We start from the raw sequence: 17925 nt of genomic DNA on the forward strand, positions 1-17925 counted from the left end.
ACTTTTCTAATTTTGTCAAATTGTATATTTATAATCTCTTGTAACTCACTGAGTTTCATTAAGATCATAATTTTGAAATTTTTTAGGCATTTCATAGATTTTGTTTCCTTTAAGCTCCGCTACTAGAGAATTATTGTGTTCCTTTGGGGATATCATGCTTCTTGCTTGGTCACGTTTCTTGTGTCTCTTTGTTGATATCAGTGCATCTGGTGCAGTGGTTGCCTCTTTCAATTTTATGGAGTAGATATTATTTAAAAAATGAGTTTTCTTTCTATAGATGTGCCCTATAGTTTCAGTGCGGGGTACTTTGACTTTGGTTCTGGGTGGGTGCAATAGCGTAGTTTTCCTGTGATTTCTTTGGCTGTAATCAGCATCAGCAGTGTCAGAAAGTGCCTCAGTGGCCTAGATTGTGGGTGTTTGTGGAGGCAGTGGTGTAGCTTTTCTAAGGACCAGGGTCACTACATAGGCTGATTGTCAGGCTCTGTGGGGATATACACAAGGCACAGTTGCTCCGTTGGTCAGTCGGCAAGGGTTGTCAGTGGTATTGGGCGCCAGTCAAGACAGTCCTCAGATTCCAAGATGCATGTGTGGGGTGTGGCAGCTCAACTTACCTTGCGTTTTGGAAAGATCTTATACTTCCGTATGATTTTGCAATCCCACGTATTGGTCATTGAAAAATATCAATTTACTGAGTGATACAGATATTTTTAATGTTGACACATTTCATTATACAGAGTTCTGTGTCTTTCAGCACACTTTGCTTAAACTCTCAGTTTCACTTTTGTCATTTGAATATGGAGGCTGAGGAATCCAAAGATCTACTGTTGACAAGCTGAAGACCCAGGAGAACTGATAATATACTTCCAGTCTAAGTTTGAGTCCAAAGACAGGATGAAATAAGAAAATAATACATAAATAATAAATAAAATGTAATAAAATAAAATATAATAAAATAATAAATAAATAAATAAATAAATAAATAAATAAATAATAAAATCAGCTTAGAAGCTGATTGCTGCCATGAAGTTTCCTGAAATATGTAACCTTGACTTTGTGGCCAGGTAGCAGACAGTTACAAAACTATTCCAGACATCTGTATACTTATTATTATTTCACAGATGCCACACTATTCAAAGAATTTCCGTTTTGATTATGCCTTAATTTCTAGAGAGTTATTGCTATTAAAAGTGATATATTATTTTTAATTACATTTTCTAATCAGTTATTGGGGATATAAAGAGATACCATTATTTTTCTTTTTTTAACTTTTACTTTAAGTTCAGGGGTGCAGGTGCAGGTTTGTTACATAGGTAAATTTCTGTCGGGGGGGTTGTTGTACAGATGATTTTATCACCCAAGTATTAAGCATAGTACCCATTAGTTGTTTTTCTTGATCCTCTCCCTCCTCCCATTCTCCATCCTCCGAAAGGCCCCAGTGTGTGTTGTTCCCCTATGTGTACATGCATTCTCATCATTTAGCTACCACTTGTAAGTAAGAACATACAAGAGCTACCATTATTTTCATCCACAAATGTAGTATATCGATTTTATCATTTTGTATAATTTGCTGATTATCTTTTTTAATGTAAATGTTTCCATCATTACAAGTAATAATTGATTTATCCCTTCACTTCTAATTCTTCTAGGTCATTTCATTTCCTGGCCAGTTCTGTTAAATAGTAGAAGTGATAATGCACATTGTAATTTGTTTCTTACCTTAAAATAAATGTATATAACAATGAACACAGATGGATATAAACATGGGACCAGTAGATACTCTGGACCACTAGAAGTAGGGGAGAGAGGTAGTGGGGAGGGGGTTGAAAAGCTACCTATTGGGTGCTATGCTCCCTACCTGGGTGCAATACACCCATGTAACAAACCTGCACATGTACCCCCATAATCAAAAATAAAAGCTGGAAATTTTAAAAAAAGAAATGAAACTATAAAAACAATCGATATTATTAAATTATATTTAAATTTAGAAATGTAAATTAAATACATTCTTCACCATGAAAAAACAAAAATAAATGTATTTGTAAATTTCTGGTAAAGCTTTTGTCAGCACAAGAACATTTTTATGTATTCTTAGTTTTCTGATTTTTAAATTATTTTATTAGCCTTGTTTTACTCAATAAACAGTACCAATCAAAGTATAATTACAATTAATGCCATTAATAACAGAAATGAGACTAATATGAATGCGATAAGAGCTGAGTGAGTGAAGGTCAGGAAGAGTGGCAGTTGAGGGGTCAAGGCAAGACTCACTGATGATTTCAATCTGAACCACTAAACAAGTGACTCTCCCAAGTTTGCCAGGAAACTGCTGCAACTCTCCAATTTCTGGGAAAGGCCAAGGTGTTGGTCTTGATCTGCAGCAGCCAAGTAGGAACTTGTGCAGAAATCTATGAAACCATGGTATCTGGCTCTCACAACCTCCGTGGAATAAATACCTCTCCTATAGTTCACTTTCCAAATATCGTGCAAGGTCCTTTCATTGGCAGGCTCTAGCCTGAAAGTATATAGGGAAGAAAATTCTGTAAAATAAATTTTCTGGCATCTGCAATGCAGAGTAGACCACAGAAGAGGGTGGGTGGAGTAAAGCAAAGTTGACAGCTGATCCTGCAGCCCAATGCAGTTTTTTTTTTTCCTGTACGTATTGAGATGACTGTGTAGATTTTCTTTTTTTTGACTCAATATAGTGAATCACACTAGTATATCTTTCTGATGTGGAACACCTTGGATTCCTAGAATAAACTCTGTTTTGTCTTGATGTCCTATCTAAAAAAACACTTTAGGATTCAAAATCTTAAATATACTATTATCTGTGTTTCCCACAGACAGACACTCATTGTAAGGAATCTAAGAGGATGTACTCCACTGAAGGAAAATGAATTTAGAAGAAACTTCTGTGATATGGAAAGTAATAACAAATAAAATACTTAGTAATAATTATACTATCAATATTTGCAGTGACTAAAGTGTTTGCCATGTAAATTTGCTTTTAAAATTCCATTTTCCACTTAATAAACATGAATATTTATTTATATAATAAAATACTACTTTTATAGTATTTATTATTTATAAAAGATACTAGCTGATTAGATACTAGTTGATATTAATCATCTGGTATCTGATAAATATTAATTCATTTAATTCTTATGACAAATACTAATTCATTTAATTATTATGACAATACTTTGAGGAAGGTAATACTAATATCCCCATTTTACAAATTAAAAAACTGAGACATAAAGAATAGTTGACTTCGCTCAAGGTCACAGATTGATCAACTGTGTAGCTGGGATTTATACCCAGGCAGTTAGTTCCATGTACTGCTATTACCTACTATGTTAAGCTACCTCGATGCCAACATTTGGTGAAGAGAGAATGGAGATAATCCAGAAGAAGATAAAGACATGACAAGATTCTTATGTTATTCATGAGGAAAATATAGAACATGAGACATTGTTCTTTTGCTTTTTAAATCAAATACTTGTATTCACGACATGATTGAATATGACCACATTACAGCTGTTAAATTTACAAATCATATTTCTATCCACCCACATACACTAATTTTTTGTCATTATATTCCACATTTGGAGTTCATACAAATTGATGGCCCCACCATGGGCTGTATGATTATTCCTGGTCTAGAGAACTATGGTGAGAGAGTGGCATGAATATAAACATGTTTGATGGTGACAATCCTTACTGTTAAATAATTTTTCAGGGGAAGTGAGGGAAATAGAAGAACACCACTCCCAGAAAAGAAGCATTGTGTTGTGTAAGTGAGGTATGTTCCTTAGTGTAAAAATGAAACTTAATTTAAGAAAGTTTTATCTTTCTAGAACTGGTGTAATTGGGCCTCTACTCCTGTGGTGTCTACTTTTGTGGAAAGGTATGTGCCAGTACACCTTAAGAGTGCTCTTTATGATTTTCTCTGAGACAATTTTAAATAATATATGTTTTACTAACAATGTTTTTCTTATTTTTAGTCAGACCTCTCTTAACTGACACCTGTCATTCTGTAAAACTCATATGCCAGAGACAGCAAATTTATTAAGGCATGAAGGGATAAATACATACAGTTATCTCTTTTTTCCCTAGGAAAACATTGACCTCAGCTATTTCCTGGTCATTTTGTTTCAGTTTTCTGAAAATATGGCTTAACATAGCATCATCCCATAACATTTACTCTATGGAGCAGTCCATCAGCAGTAAGAGAACAACAAAATGATGGCAAGCACATAATCACCATCACATACCCACAGAATGTTTTAATTAAGAAAACCCACCAGAAAGACAAAGATATGGCAATATTCTGTGATTGGAAGAAAACATGGGAGAATATTTCAAAAAAGTTGAATATATACAAGCTAATAAATTCTTATTGTAATTGTGTAATTCCCACAATGGTAGTTGTAGAAATAGAACTATCCACCTGCTTACCCTGTCTTCCTCATTCTATCCCTCCTAGACTTGAGAATTTGCTTCTGCCTCTAGAAATCCATCTAATGTTATCATGTTGACACATTTGTCTTATAAATAAATGACTTGAAAGCAAACTATAGGCTTTTAGAGAGGGTCAGGATTATAGTGGGGCAATGTAACAGGAGAGCAGCATAAGTGGGGAGCATTGGAGGCATTTTGGGTGCTGCCAGGGAAGATGGTTCAAAGGATCTATATCTGAGATTCATTGATAACATTACTACTTAATAAAGACAATAAATGTGAAGAAAATAACATCTTAGAATCATAATCAAGCCAAAAGCTGATGTTGTGCTCAGTTTTTCCACATAGCTTTATGACATAGAAATATGGAGTCACAAGAAGGCTGAACAATGTGGAAAATGATTCTAAATATTCCTAAGAGAAAAAAATGTTGTTTTGGTGCCACAGTTCTGAAAGAGATTTAGGGAAAAGAAAAATGAGCAGATCCTTAACTCTTGCTACTATGGGGTTTCTAGTAAATTGATTCTGTCCTTTAGGATCTGCTATACTCCTGCTTTCGAGCTCTGAATTGCTTAGGAATAGGTTCAGCAGCATATAAAAGTGCTTAATGTGGCTGAACAAAATAGGGAGATTTTTTTCCCTCATGCAACTAGGAGTTTGAAAGTTGGTAATTCAGGGCTAACACATTAGAATCACAGTCTCATCAGTGTCTCAGGCTTACTCTGGTCCCCAAGGTTGCAAGATTTCTCTTCCCCAATTCCCCAGCATCACGAATTCTCCTTTCCCCAAGAGAAGAAAGGAAAGCTATGAGCCAGCTAAGTCTGTGACTGTTTTGCAGAGCATTCCTCAAAGTTCCGCATAATGGCTTCCACTTATATTTTTAGCCAGAACTGTGTCTAAAGCTACTTCTGTCTACAAAGGAAAATGGAAGATGTAGTTCTTAGTTGTTCCCATTACTGTCTTCAGAAAAAAAAAGACATTTGTTGAGAGAGAATAAAGGGAAATTGAATACTGGATAGTCAAGCACAGTGCACTATGTGGTATACACTTCATACACTTCACTATCTGGCAGGGGCTATAATAATATCAGATATTATTGTTACTTGAGCAAATATGTATGATTTTCCTACAAGGCATATTTAGAATAGTACTTCCCTCCCTCATTGAAATTAGGTGGGTCCATGTTTCTTGTTTAGCCAATAACATCAAGAAAAGTGATATGTGTCGTTTCATGGAGAAAACTAAGAGCTATTGTGCAATTGGCAACTCTGCTACAGGATTTTTAGTGTTCCAGATGGTGGTAACTGCTTCAGCCTAAAGACCCTGAGTGATTACAATGAGCAGGGTTCCTCTGTTGATAATAATAGGCATGAAACCTGAAGCCTGTACATGGTGTCAAGCCACAGAGAGTCAGGGGTTACTTTTTACTACCATATCATCTAGCCTACCATGACCATTGCCTCCTGGCACTAGACTCTATAGAATATCTGGTCATTTCTATTTCTTTATCATATTTTTAGTCATCTTCCCCTTTTATGTTTCCGATCCCTTTCTCTTCCTTCCTTTCATTAGCCACCCTCCTCCACCCCTTTATCTTTTCCCAAGTGAGCTGCACTTGTGAATACCATCTAGCCTTATTTGCACTGAGGTCAAAAGAGTTACTTTCTCTGAGCTGTGGAATAAGATACCATAATTTACAGAAGCTCTGTTTTGCTCTACTTAGCACAACTTAAAACAGCCCAGTGCTGTTGACCAGCCAAGTGCTCTGTGCAGCATCTGAGATTGTCTTTTTCTCAGCATTCTTTTCAATATTTGGATAAGATTAAAGACTGGCACAAAAAGAAGTCTCCACTAACGTAATTATGTTACTGGATTAAACTTGATGATAGCTGAGCAAGTAAATAATGGTTTTAATTTAAATTTTTACTGTACCAGCCAAGAATGCAGAGAAGAAATAGGAAACTGGATGTGCTATCACAAAATGTAAGTCCTGAAATCTAATTGAAATGACATAAAAGAGCATGTATCTGGAAGCTTCACACATTCTACTTAGAGTAGGCTTAATTGGCTATATAGTGCTATATTTAGATGTCATGATTATGGTATGTTTTTAAAGCAGAGATAAATAATAACTTTCACTGCTAAGCAAGATTTTATGATTATTATATCCTACACAGATGATAAAAATCATCTAAATATGTCTTGCTTTAGAAGCAAGATATTGTGTAGTAATTAGATCAGGATGACCAGATTTTTAAGAAGTGTATTAAGTGCATATTAAGAGTAGAGGATGTATAAGACTCTTAGAACTTAGAACTCATTTTGGAAGTTTAATTAAGTTAACTCATGAGTGCCTTGGCATGAAGATTAGGAGTTAAAGATCCTATTTTTACCACTCTCAAATGGTTTAGGATCCTATTTAACTAGACATATTCTTCTTTTTGTCCTAACCACCTTTTTACTGATATTCAGGGAGTTGCATTCATTTATTCAAGTTAAAATAACACCTCTAAAATCTGAGTTAATTGTCTCAGCAAAAGTGTGCATAATGTCATCAGAAATATCAGAAATTTTGCCATTTGTGGTAGGTACCAGTTGTTTTTGTTGTTGACTATTTTTTTCCACGTTCCTCTTCAGGCTGTGGAGTTGCTCCTACCATACCTCATGTGGTTCTTTCGTAGTGGTCAATTCTTGTGTTCAAGGGATAATTCATGAATTATGTATTTGTTGGATGCAATTTGCTAATATTTTTAAAGTATTTTTTCCATCTATTTACGTGAGGCACACTGGTCGGTAATACTCTTCCGGGTTTTTTGTTATAATTCTTTATCAGATTTTAGTATTAGTGTTATATTGACCTCATAAAATGAGTTGGGCATTTATTTCATCTCCTCTAAATTGTCTGTAGAAGATTAATTCTATTTTGTCCTTGAATATTTTTAACATATTAATAATTCATTAATAAAAATATCTTTGCCTGGATACTTCCTATCAGGATTTAGGTAAAAACACTTCATTTCTGTAATAGACGTAGAGCTGTTTCTTCCCCTGTTGATGGAACAAGTTCAAAAATTTGTCCTTATTTCAAATTTGTCAAATTTGTTGCCATAAAATTGTTCATAGTATTTTCTTATTATCCTTTTAATGTCTTCCTTATAAGGACACCATCATAAAACTTATACTAAAGACTCACTACTTTTAAATTTTTTAACCTTTTAAATATCGGTAATTTCCAGGGTATAATCTTTACTCCTTTTCTTTTCCCACTTTATGAGCTACCTGAAAGAGGTCTTCTCTACTTCATAATATTTGAGAGTAAGGCCAGGCACTAGTATAACAAACATCTCTCCTAATGGTTCAAATGTGCATCCATAATTGAGAATTGCTGCTTTAAATGCTCAAGATTCTAACCTCTAACTTCTGATTCTTCCAAATTACTTCCAAGAACCTCCAGTAAATTTGTTTTCAGCTGCATACTAGAATGTTTGAGAAATTTGAGTTCATTATCATTATCTCTAAGACTTGCTCTTCTTTCTCTAAGTTTTTTCTTTATAAGCCAACTCAGTTAAGATAAATTTATACTAAAATGCCTCATTTTTAGTGTAGAGACCAAAAGCTTTTGAAAAATATATTCACATATGTAACAACCACCCTAATCAAGATATGCATTCCTGCCATCCCAAAAAGCTCCCTTATGTTCCTTTGCATTCATTTTCCCTTTTATGTATCATGTCAAATTAGTAAAAATAAATGCAATGAATTGGAAAACAAGTAGAGTTAAGATTGGGCCTTGGAAAAGCCAAAGAAATGAGTAGCCAGAACCCCAGCACTTCTTATATACTTCCTGCTATGCCTGATCTTACTCTTATTATAATCTACTGAGATATTTCCCAGGAACAGAGGACATTTTGATCTGCCTTGCAACTGAAGTCTGAGGCCGTGGGGGAGACTGTTAAACAAGACTAGAGCAATAGTGGTAGGGCCAAATAAGTCCTAGACTAAAGGTTTCTCTGAATTCGTACCAACAAGGCATTAGACAAGCTTTGAAAGGGTATAATTTACTTGAGTAACTTAACTAAATTAAGGTAACTGTGTAACAGTGCAAACTCCATCAATAGATAAAGTATACAAAAATCTAGTACCAAACAGAATTGAAAATAGCCAGTATTCAATTTTTAAAAATTTACTAGGCATGCAAGTAAGTTGAAAATTAAGACCTTTAGTTATAAGAATATTTAATCATTAAAAAGAGATACAGATATGGGATAATTAACATAAATAAGTTAATACAGCTGTTTTAAATATACTGTATATGTTTAAAAAGTAGAGGAATCATGATTATGATGAGGAGAGAAACATAAAATTTAAAAAATAATTCAAAACCTAGAAATAAAAAATACAGCATCTGAAATGGATAATACAACTGAAAGTGATCAACAGAAATTAGACAATGTAGAAGCAAAATTTTGAACATAAATACTTAGCTATAAAAACTATTCCCAAAATAAAACACCAAAAGAAAAAATATGACATAAAAAATTGAACAGAGCATCAGTTATGTGTGATACACTATCAAATGGTGCAACACACGTGTAATTGGAGTTCTAGGAAAAAGAAAAGATGTTGAGGGTAGTGGAAAGAAAATATATTTGATGACATAAAGGCAAAATTTTCTAAATTTGATGAAACATTTTTAAATAAAATAAAACACAGAGAAAATACTACCAATGTATATCACAATAGAAATGCTAAAAACCAGTGAAGAAAAAGTCACACAGAGCCAGTGAAAAAAAGACTCTATCTATCTATCTGTCTATGCAGGAACAAATTTAAGAGTTATTGTAGATGCCTTGTAATGACCTAAGGTAGCCAGAAAACAATGTAATGACATTTTAATGTACTGAAAAAAAACTGTCATCCTAGAATTCTATTTACAGAGAGATAAGAAATTTTTAAAATTAAAAAATTTAGAGAATACATTATTAGCAGACCTGCATCACATGAAACGTTAAGAAAGTTTTATAGGCAGAAAAGCAATGATACTAGATAGAAATTTGGATCTAAAGAAATAAAGAACACTAAAATGGTAATGTGTATGGAAATATAAAAGTTTGTACCTCACTTTTTAGACTCTTTAAAAGATAATTTACTATTTAAACAAAAAGTAGTAACAGTATATTGAAAGATTTATAAATTATGTGGAAGTAAGATGAATGATAAAATTATTACAAAAGATAAGGAAAATAGAAGTACATTACTGTGTGATTCTTACACTGTATATGGAGTGATATAACATTATTTGATAGTAGCCACAATAAGTTGAAGATATGTTATGTAAATTTTAAAGCAATCACTAAAAAAGAAAGAAAACAGATACTGCTAATGGGTCAAAAGAAGAGATCAAATGGAGTCATAAAATATACTCAATCAACAAGAAAGCAGGGAAATGGAACAAAAAGGATATAAAAAATTAGAAAAAAATACCAAGATGGTAGATTTAAATTCGACAATATCAATAATTGTATTAAACTTAAATTGTCTAAGAAATCCAAGTAAAAGGAACATTTTTCTGATTTCCTTTTAATTAGAAGAAACAATTATCCTTTTCTACAGGGAAGCCTCTTTAAATATATAAACATAGATAAATTAAAAGTAAAAGGATACAAAAAGACATATCATGCAAGTATATATTGAAAGAAAACTGGAGTAGATATATTAACATCAGACAAAGTACATTTCAGGGCAAGGAGTATCACCAGAGATAAAGTGGTCAATTCATCAAATGAAATAACATTTAATAACATTTAATAAAAGAGCTTCAGAATATATGAAAAATAGGTGCAGTTGCCTGCAGCTGTAGTTCTATAACAGCTACTCAGGAGGCTGAGGCAGGAGAATCATGTTGGCCCAGGAATTCAAGGTTGCAGTGAGCTGTGATCACACCACTGCACTCCAGTCTGGATGATCTGGATGATAGAGTAAGACCCTGTATATCTAAAAAAATTAAATAAATAAAAGAAAGAAACAAAGAGAAATTGCTACTACTTAATGGAAAAATAGAAAAATCCACAATCCAAGTCTTGCTTAATTTGCATACTGAAAAAAAACCTTGGCATTGTAAGAAACATCTATCTTGATAGTCCATATCAGAAAGATACAAATTTTTTTCTACCATTGCCAGATCTTAGCCTGTTCATGAACTTAGAACTCTGAATAAAGCAAATGTCTGCTCCCTTTGAAACTACTGGCACAGGTATGTGCTATCAATCTTTCTTCTAGCCTCTACTAAAGACTTGTAGTCATTTACTAGAGTGGTATTGCATTGGGAAAAGGACATACTGAGACTTTTGGGGGGACTTTTGAACATTTCTTTAAACTACTTTAATTTTTTGTGATCCAAGAAACATCACTGTGATGAGAATGAGGGGTTGAGAAGTTATGGCAGCCAGCTGATATGTGAACATTTGGTGAGAACTCATTTTACAATGGTCCAGTGAATCTAAGAACATACTCCGTGGTTATACAAATGCATAATTGGAATAGACATGGAAATATTGAGCAGATGGTAGAATTCCTAGATTGGCTCTTTAAACCAAGGAATGAGAATTGTTATGATAGAAATCATTAAGTAGAAGCTTGATTTTCCTTGTCCATCAAAAGAGTAGACTGAAAAGCAATAGTGTATTCTTGAAAAATAATCCTAGAGTTTATTCCATCATCAAAGATGTATGAGGGATGATATCACACCCCTACTTAACTCATTTATTAGGACTATGTGAGAAAAGCAGGGAATTTGAGGAATGACAGGGGATTATCATAAATTTAATAAGGTGGTGATTCAAAGTACAGTTACTGTTCCAGATGTGATTTCTTTTTTCTATTTTTTTTTTTTTAATTTTGAGACAGAGTCTCACTCTGTTGCCCAGGCTGGAGTGCACTAGCACAATCTCAGCTCACTGAAACCTCTGCCTCCTCGGTTCAAGCAATTCTCATGCCTCAGCCTCCCAAGTAGCTGGGATTACAGGTGTGTGCCATCATGCCCGGCTCATTTTGTATTTTTAGTAGAGACAGGGTTTCTCCACGTTGGCCAGGCTGATCTTGAACTCCTGACCTCAAGTGATCTGCCTGCCTCAGCTTCTCAAAGTGCTGAGATTACAGGCATGAGCCACTGTGCCTGGCCCGGAAGTGATTTCTTTACTGGCCACAACTAAGCTTTGATCTGGCAAAAGAACTTTTTTTTTGATTAGCAAAAACTTCCAAAAGTAGTTTGTATTCATGTGCAAAGACAGTAGTATATTCTTTTAAGACCTCTCAAACTCTGTGTTTTAATAGAGGATGCAAAGACTTTGATATTTCACCATTCCTTGAGGTATCTATTTTTTTGCTTATTAAATTGATGGCATCGTGTTTATTTGACCTTTAAATAGGAAGTAGCATACACACATAGTAAAACATGTGTATGTCATGGGGAGAGAAGTCAACGCCATTACAATTAGGTGCTTGCCTCTCCAGGGAAGTTTCTAGGCATCCAGCTATCTAGGACATAATAATTTTTCTAACCCAAAGTGTAAGAAAAGTTGCTGCACATTGCATAACCTGCCACTGAGAAAGAGGAACATTTGATGGATCTCGTAGTAATTTCTAGACAATATATGTCCATTTCTCTATGATGCTTTGGCTCATTTACTAAGAAATTTGGAAGGCTTCTTTTTAGTAGATCCCAGAACCAGAGAAAGTTCACTAGCTAGACTCTTCTCCAAAATAATTTTCTTTCAATTAGGTTTTATTACCCAAAATTTCAAAGATGCTCAAAATGTCTGCAGTAGGTACAGATTACTTGTGGAGTCTCTGGCAAACTCTAATACAAGAATCACAGTTCTGTTTCATAGGGTTTGGAATGAAACTGTACCATGTTCAAAGAAAAACCTTCTTTTTAAAAAAAAACTAAATTAAACAAAACCATACATTTCTTAGCTCACTAATGGTCTGTAGTAGAGACCAAATATCTGACCAAGTGACACCAAATGACTATAAAATCTCAGCTGCCCATCATGAATTAGATATCAGCTGGTTCAACAAAGCATAAAGTTGAACATATTAGCTCTGTGGTCAAGTAGAAGGGATATATGAAAGAGAAAGAGAGGTCTAATAGACACTGAAGTTATAGGTATGCTTTGTTCACAGAATGGTAAGATGCCAGTAGCTTCTATCACTTCTTGCATCATCCTCACCTTTGACCTCATGATGAGTTTTCTAAAATTCCTATTGAATACGAAAAGATTCACACTTTACTTACAGATCATTTCACCCAATATCTTGTTGCTAGACTGAAGTGGATTTCTGCAACATTATAATTTATCAGGAGTGACCCTGAATGACAGAGGAAAGGGAAGTCCTACAAATGGGCAAATCTTCAAGCAGTTGTCCACTTGCTTAGTAACATAAATGGCCCAAAGTATAGGTTTATAGCGTTACTTTTTAGAAATGGCTAAAGGTTTTGTCAGATTCTCATGAACTTGGAAGGAATGAAATGAGATGGTTGGTAAAAAAGATGTCCAGAAAAGTTGTCTTAATGAATTTCTTGGAATAGTCACAAAATGTGAGGATATTTGCATCTCAGGGAAATAATCATTGACGTGCACCCACTAATAAGGAGGTTCTCTGTGATCAGGTGGACAAGAAGATGTGTCCTGTAAATATTAATCAGCCTCTTTCCCTTGCACAGTTTTTACACAATAGGCTTATGTGGCCATGGAGGCAGAGATGAAAGTTACAAATGTACTCAACAAAATAGACTGGTCCTCATGAAGTTTTATCTGGCCGTTAAGTGGCCATCTAAGTGCCCAAACTGTCAAGATTAGAGAGCACTGTTGAGCCCTTTCCTTAGCCCCATTCTGCAGAGAACCAATCAACCATAATGTGGTGGGTTGATTACATAGAGGCATCAGTGATGATTTGTTCTCAAATAGACATGTACTCTGGATATGGATCTGTATTTCCTACCTGCAATGCTTGTATCAGTATAACGATTTGTGAAGTTGCTGAATGCCTTGTTTGCCATTTATGGTATCCTGCCATTTATGGTATCTTACCAAAGAACTCATTTTACAGTAAAATAGGTAAGAAAAAGGCCAACACTCATAAGATTCACGGGTATGATCATGTACTCCATTAGGTGACTTGATGAAATGGTACAATAGCCTAATGTTGACTGATTCATGTTCCTTACTGGTTGACAAATCCTGCAGGAATACTGAGCTCCCCTATCAGGTTGTGATATATGCTTGCAGATAACGGCAGCATACGTAAGTTCAAAAACCAAGGTGTGGAAAGGGAATTGCTTCTATTTTTTTACATAGTGTTCTCATTTGGGCTTAATTTTGCACTCCTACTCCCACCAGACATCTGGCAATGTCTGGATACATTTTTTATTTTCATGACTGTGGGAGAGGTAGAGGGCAAAGATGCTGCTAAACATCTTGCAATAAATAGGAAAACTCCCTACAATGAGAATAATCCAGTCTGAAATTTCAGTTACGGTAAGTCTGATAAACTTTGATCTATACCTAATGACACACTTAAAAAATACATGATTCCCATTAGCACAACCTTGGGTTCTGCTGATTAAGAATCCTTCTTAGTTCTCAGGAGTGGAACTAATATCATTTATGGCCTCATGACCAATTATAGAAATGAAAACAGTAGTAGCTATGCATGTTTTTCTGTTTCTTTGTCAGGTATGTATGTATTATGTATGAAATTTCCTTCTTCATTTAGCTGAATATCTTACATAAAGTGCATTGAGGGGAGTTATCTTAATAATTTAGTCTCTAGGTTATAAAATGCCCAGAAGGGCTGTGACTAACTGGAAAAAGGAATAACATGATCCAGATATGAATATGGTGTTTTCTGAAATGTGTTTTCATTTTGGGGGGATAAGTTAAGCTCATCTTGGTTTGTACAAGGAGAATTTCATCATTTTAGATGGAAACATGATGTTATTCTTTTTGTTGTTTGGAAGCTTAATGGAAACATGATGTTATTCTTTTTGTTGTTTGGAAGCTTAATACTGGCATAATGATGGAAATGGATGCTGACTGGAAGCCAATTGGGGCTTTGAAACTTTCCTGTTAGCAACTTAGTACAATTTCCACTTCCTTCTATGCTCTCCTGTTGCACAACCAAATTCACACCTTATCTTTGCAGAATTCTGTTGGTTAACTTTCCCACATCCACTTCATTCACTCTAAACTCCATTCCCGTGAATGCCTTCTGCTGCTGACATGTCTTTATATGTTTGCACATGACATAGTCTATCTACCAACCTCCTTCCCTTTTTCAAATTTAAGACTCACCCTGAATGCCACTACAGAGGTGAATATTCCCTGAAATCTCTAAACATGATGAATCACATATTTCTCTATGTTCCCATGTATTCTATACGTATCTTTAGGATGGCACTAGATATATTGCGGGGGGTTAGCTAATATTTCTTTACATTTACTTTTAGATCATTCCAAGTGTTTAAGCAGTGTGCTATGCATGGTAGGTGTCCAATACATGCATTGTTTAAGTATCATAGAGGTTCAATAAATGTTCGATAAAGTGTATTTATTGAAGCACCTCTATATTTTTCTTAGTTTTCTCAATTAGAAAAAATAACACAGTTGGCTACATAAAAATACATGTATTAATTTAATTATAAAAATGAAAAATTATCAAAAACCTACCTTGAGATATGCATAAAATAAAGTATTAATTTAATAAACAATTATGGAATTTTTTTCACCATGAAGCAGACGTCATGGAACATGCTTAGAATAAAAGAAATATAAGATAAAGTCTCTGAGGATTTCACAGTCAGTGTAGAGAACTAACAAATAATTACACTATAGTTCAATTATACATCTATGTTTAAAATATGATCAGAATATAGACACTTTTTAATCCCTGGGAGAAGTGGGGAGGCCTTCACAAGGCAGGTGACAATTTAGTTGGGTCTTGATCGATACATTGAAGATCAACATGAAAAGAATGAGAATAAAATTGGTTTCATGAACAACTTCCACATATGCTATTTATATAAACAAAAATAATTATGTAAATATGTCACATGTATTTAGAGATGGATGAGCATTTGTTCTATGCAGTTAGACAAGAGCAACAAAGATTAATATTGCAAAAGCAGGTTGAGGCCAGATAACGAAAGAGTTTTATGCCATGCTAAGTAATTTGGGCATTCCCCTGCAGGTAACATTGAGCCACTGAAAATTTTTAATTAGAAAAATCACATTTGAGCTTGTGCAAAGAATAAACTACGCTGTAGAGAAACTGGATAAAGGTAGGCAGATCATTACAATAGTCCAGGTGAGATCGCTAAGATGAGGAGGAGGAGAGAAATCAAAACACCATTTAAGTAATATAATTGCACATCTCCTTCCAAAAATATGTAAAGAGAGAATAGCTAATGCAAAAGAAACCATGACAATCTTGATTAAATTCTAGCATCATGTTTTAAATTAAGGCATTATTTTCTGAAGCTACTGATCTGGGATATGAGCAATGCAGGGGACATGTTATCACTCTGTTTTAGTGTTTATCATATACCAGCTAGTAATTTTCAAATACATTATACATGATCTTTGAAAGCACTGTATCTATTAATTCTTTTGTGAAAGTAGAGATACTTATAGGAAAGAAAAAAGTTTAAAATCTAATACTTTTAGGTAAGAACGATATATGCTTCAGTGGAGAAAATACATTATTTTTTTGAAGTTCAGGATATGTTTTGTTTGACTTTACCAACTCTGATAATTCTATTATGAAAAATGAGTAAAATTATGAGCATAGCTTGTAAAAATCCTCTTGGAATCCTTCTGGGGTTCAAATTTGAAGTCATCATGATATGCTTTTTCTTGTAGCCAAAGTATTTAGTTGAATGCTTTGCAGTGTTAGTTAAATACTAAGAACTTCATATGCTAGTCTCCAGACTCAAGCAGGTTTGGTGGGGAGGTATTGTAGATGAAACACTAATGTAGAGTGTTTCTGTGCATAAATGCACAAATGGGCAGTGCGTAAGTATATCAAGGAACCCACTGTAGACTCCTATGTGTGCCTCCTTAGAAGGAATCATAATTTGCAATAAATGGTCAGTCTTGAGCACATTGGTTATATGTATAAGACATGGAATGTATCAACATGCTACGTTATATTTAAGCTTAGTGTCAGCCTATAGCCCATTCCCAGAGACTGATCTCAAAGAATGCAAGATGGAAGGCTGTAAATATATATATAATATTCACAGGAGAGACTGGGTAAGAACACTGCAAATATATATATAAATATATATACATATACATATATATGACTCATGCTAGAGATACTTCTTGCTGGCTTAAGTAAGTGGCCATGTTGGGAAGACCATATAGCAAGGAACCCAAGGCAGCCTCTAGAACTGTGTGTGGCCTCTGGAGCTGAGGGCAGCCTCATTATATGTCATTACCATCAATACCTAGCAAGCACCTAGGCCTCTTAATCCTACCAAATAAAGGGAATAAATTCTGCCAACAACCTGAGTGAGCTTGGAAGTAGACTCTTGTCCAGTAGAGCCTCCAGATGAGAATACATCCTCACCAACACCTTGATTGTGAAACCCTAAGTAGAGAACCTAATTAAACTCTTCCCAGGTTCTTGGTACACAGAAGCTATGAAATAACAAGCGTGCATTGCTTTAAGACACTAAATTCATGGTAAATTTGTTTTGCAGCAATAGAAAACCGATACATCCTCTAAACTCAGTAACTCAAATTTCCTTGCAGACAAATGAAGTCTGAGGTGCTTCTCTCTTCATTTGGCCTAGTTGACTTGAACAGACACACAAAATAATGATCTGGGTGGAGAAAAAGTGAGAGAGGAGAAGGAGGAAAAACGGAGTGTATAGCAGAGAAAGGGTAGGAAGGCAGAGGCATGGGGTAAAAAAATCAGAAAGATGCTTAAGTACATAATATTTGGGCAACTATTCACATTTCAAAGTTATAGTCTAATTAACCTAGAACGTTTTTTCACTTTTTTGAATCCCCTTTTCTCCTGTGCTGAGCTCTAAAGCTGTACATACCAAATACGATCCTGACTAGTTTGTGGGCTTCCTCATCCTCCTAGATGATTTATCAGATCTAGCTTGGTCCCGGGGGACACATGGACAAAAACGCCCTGCCCATTCAGAAATCTTGGAAGGGCAAAGGAGAACAGGGATGAGTGTGGTTGAAGAAGGAGGGTCTCTCTGTGCTGACAGCTGCATACTTAGAGCTTTTTCACTTGCTGTGAAACACTTGTGACAATTGAAATATTCACACATATCCAATTTCTTTCCTACTATTTTTCTTTCTTAAATTTACCTTTTATTTATTGACTGATACATAATGTTTTATGTATTTATGAGGTACATGTGATATTTTGTTACATGCTTAG

The sequence above is a fragment of the Pan paniscus genome, chromosome 3 (genome assembly GCF_029289425.2).
Source record: "Pan paniscus chromosome 3, NHGRI_mPanPan1-v2.0_pri, whole genome shotgun sequence".
In the NCBI taxonomy this organism is placed as follows: Eukaryota; Metazoa; Chordata; class Mammalia; order Primates; family Hominidae; genus Pan; species Pan paniscus.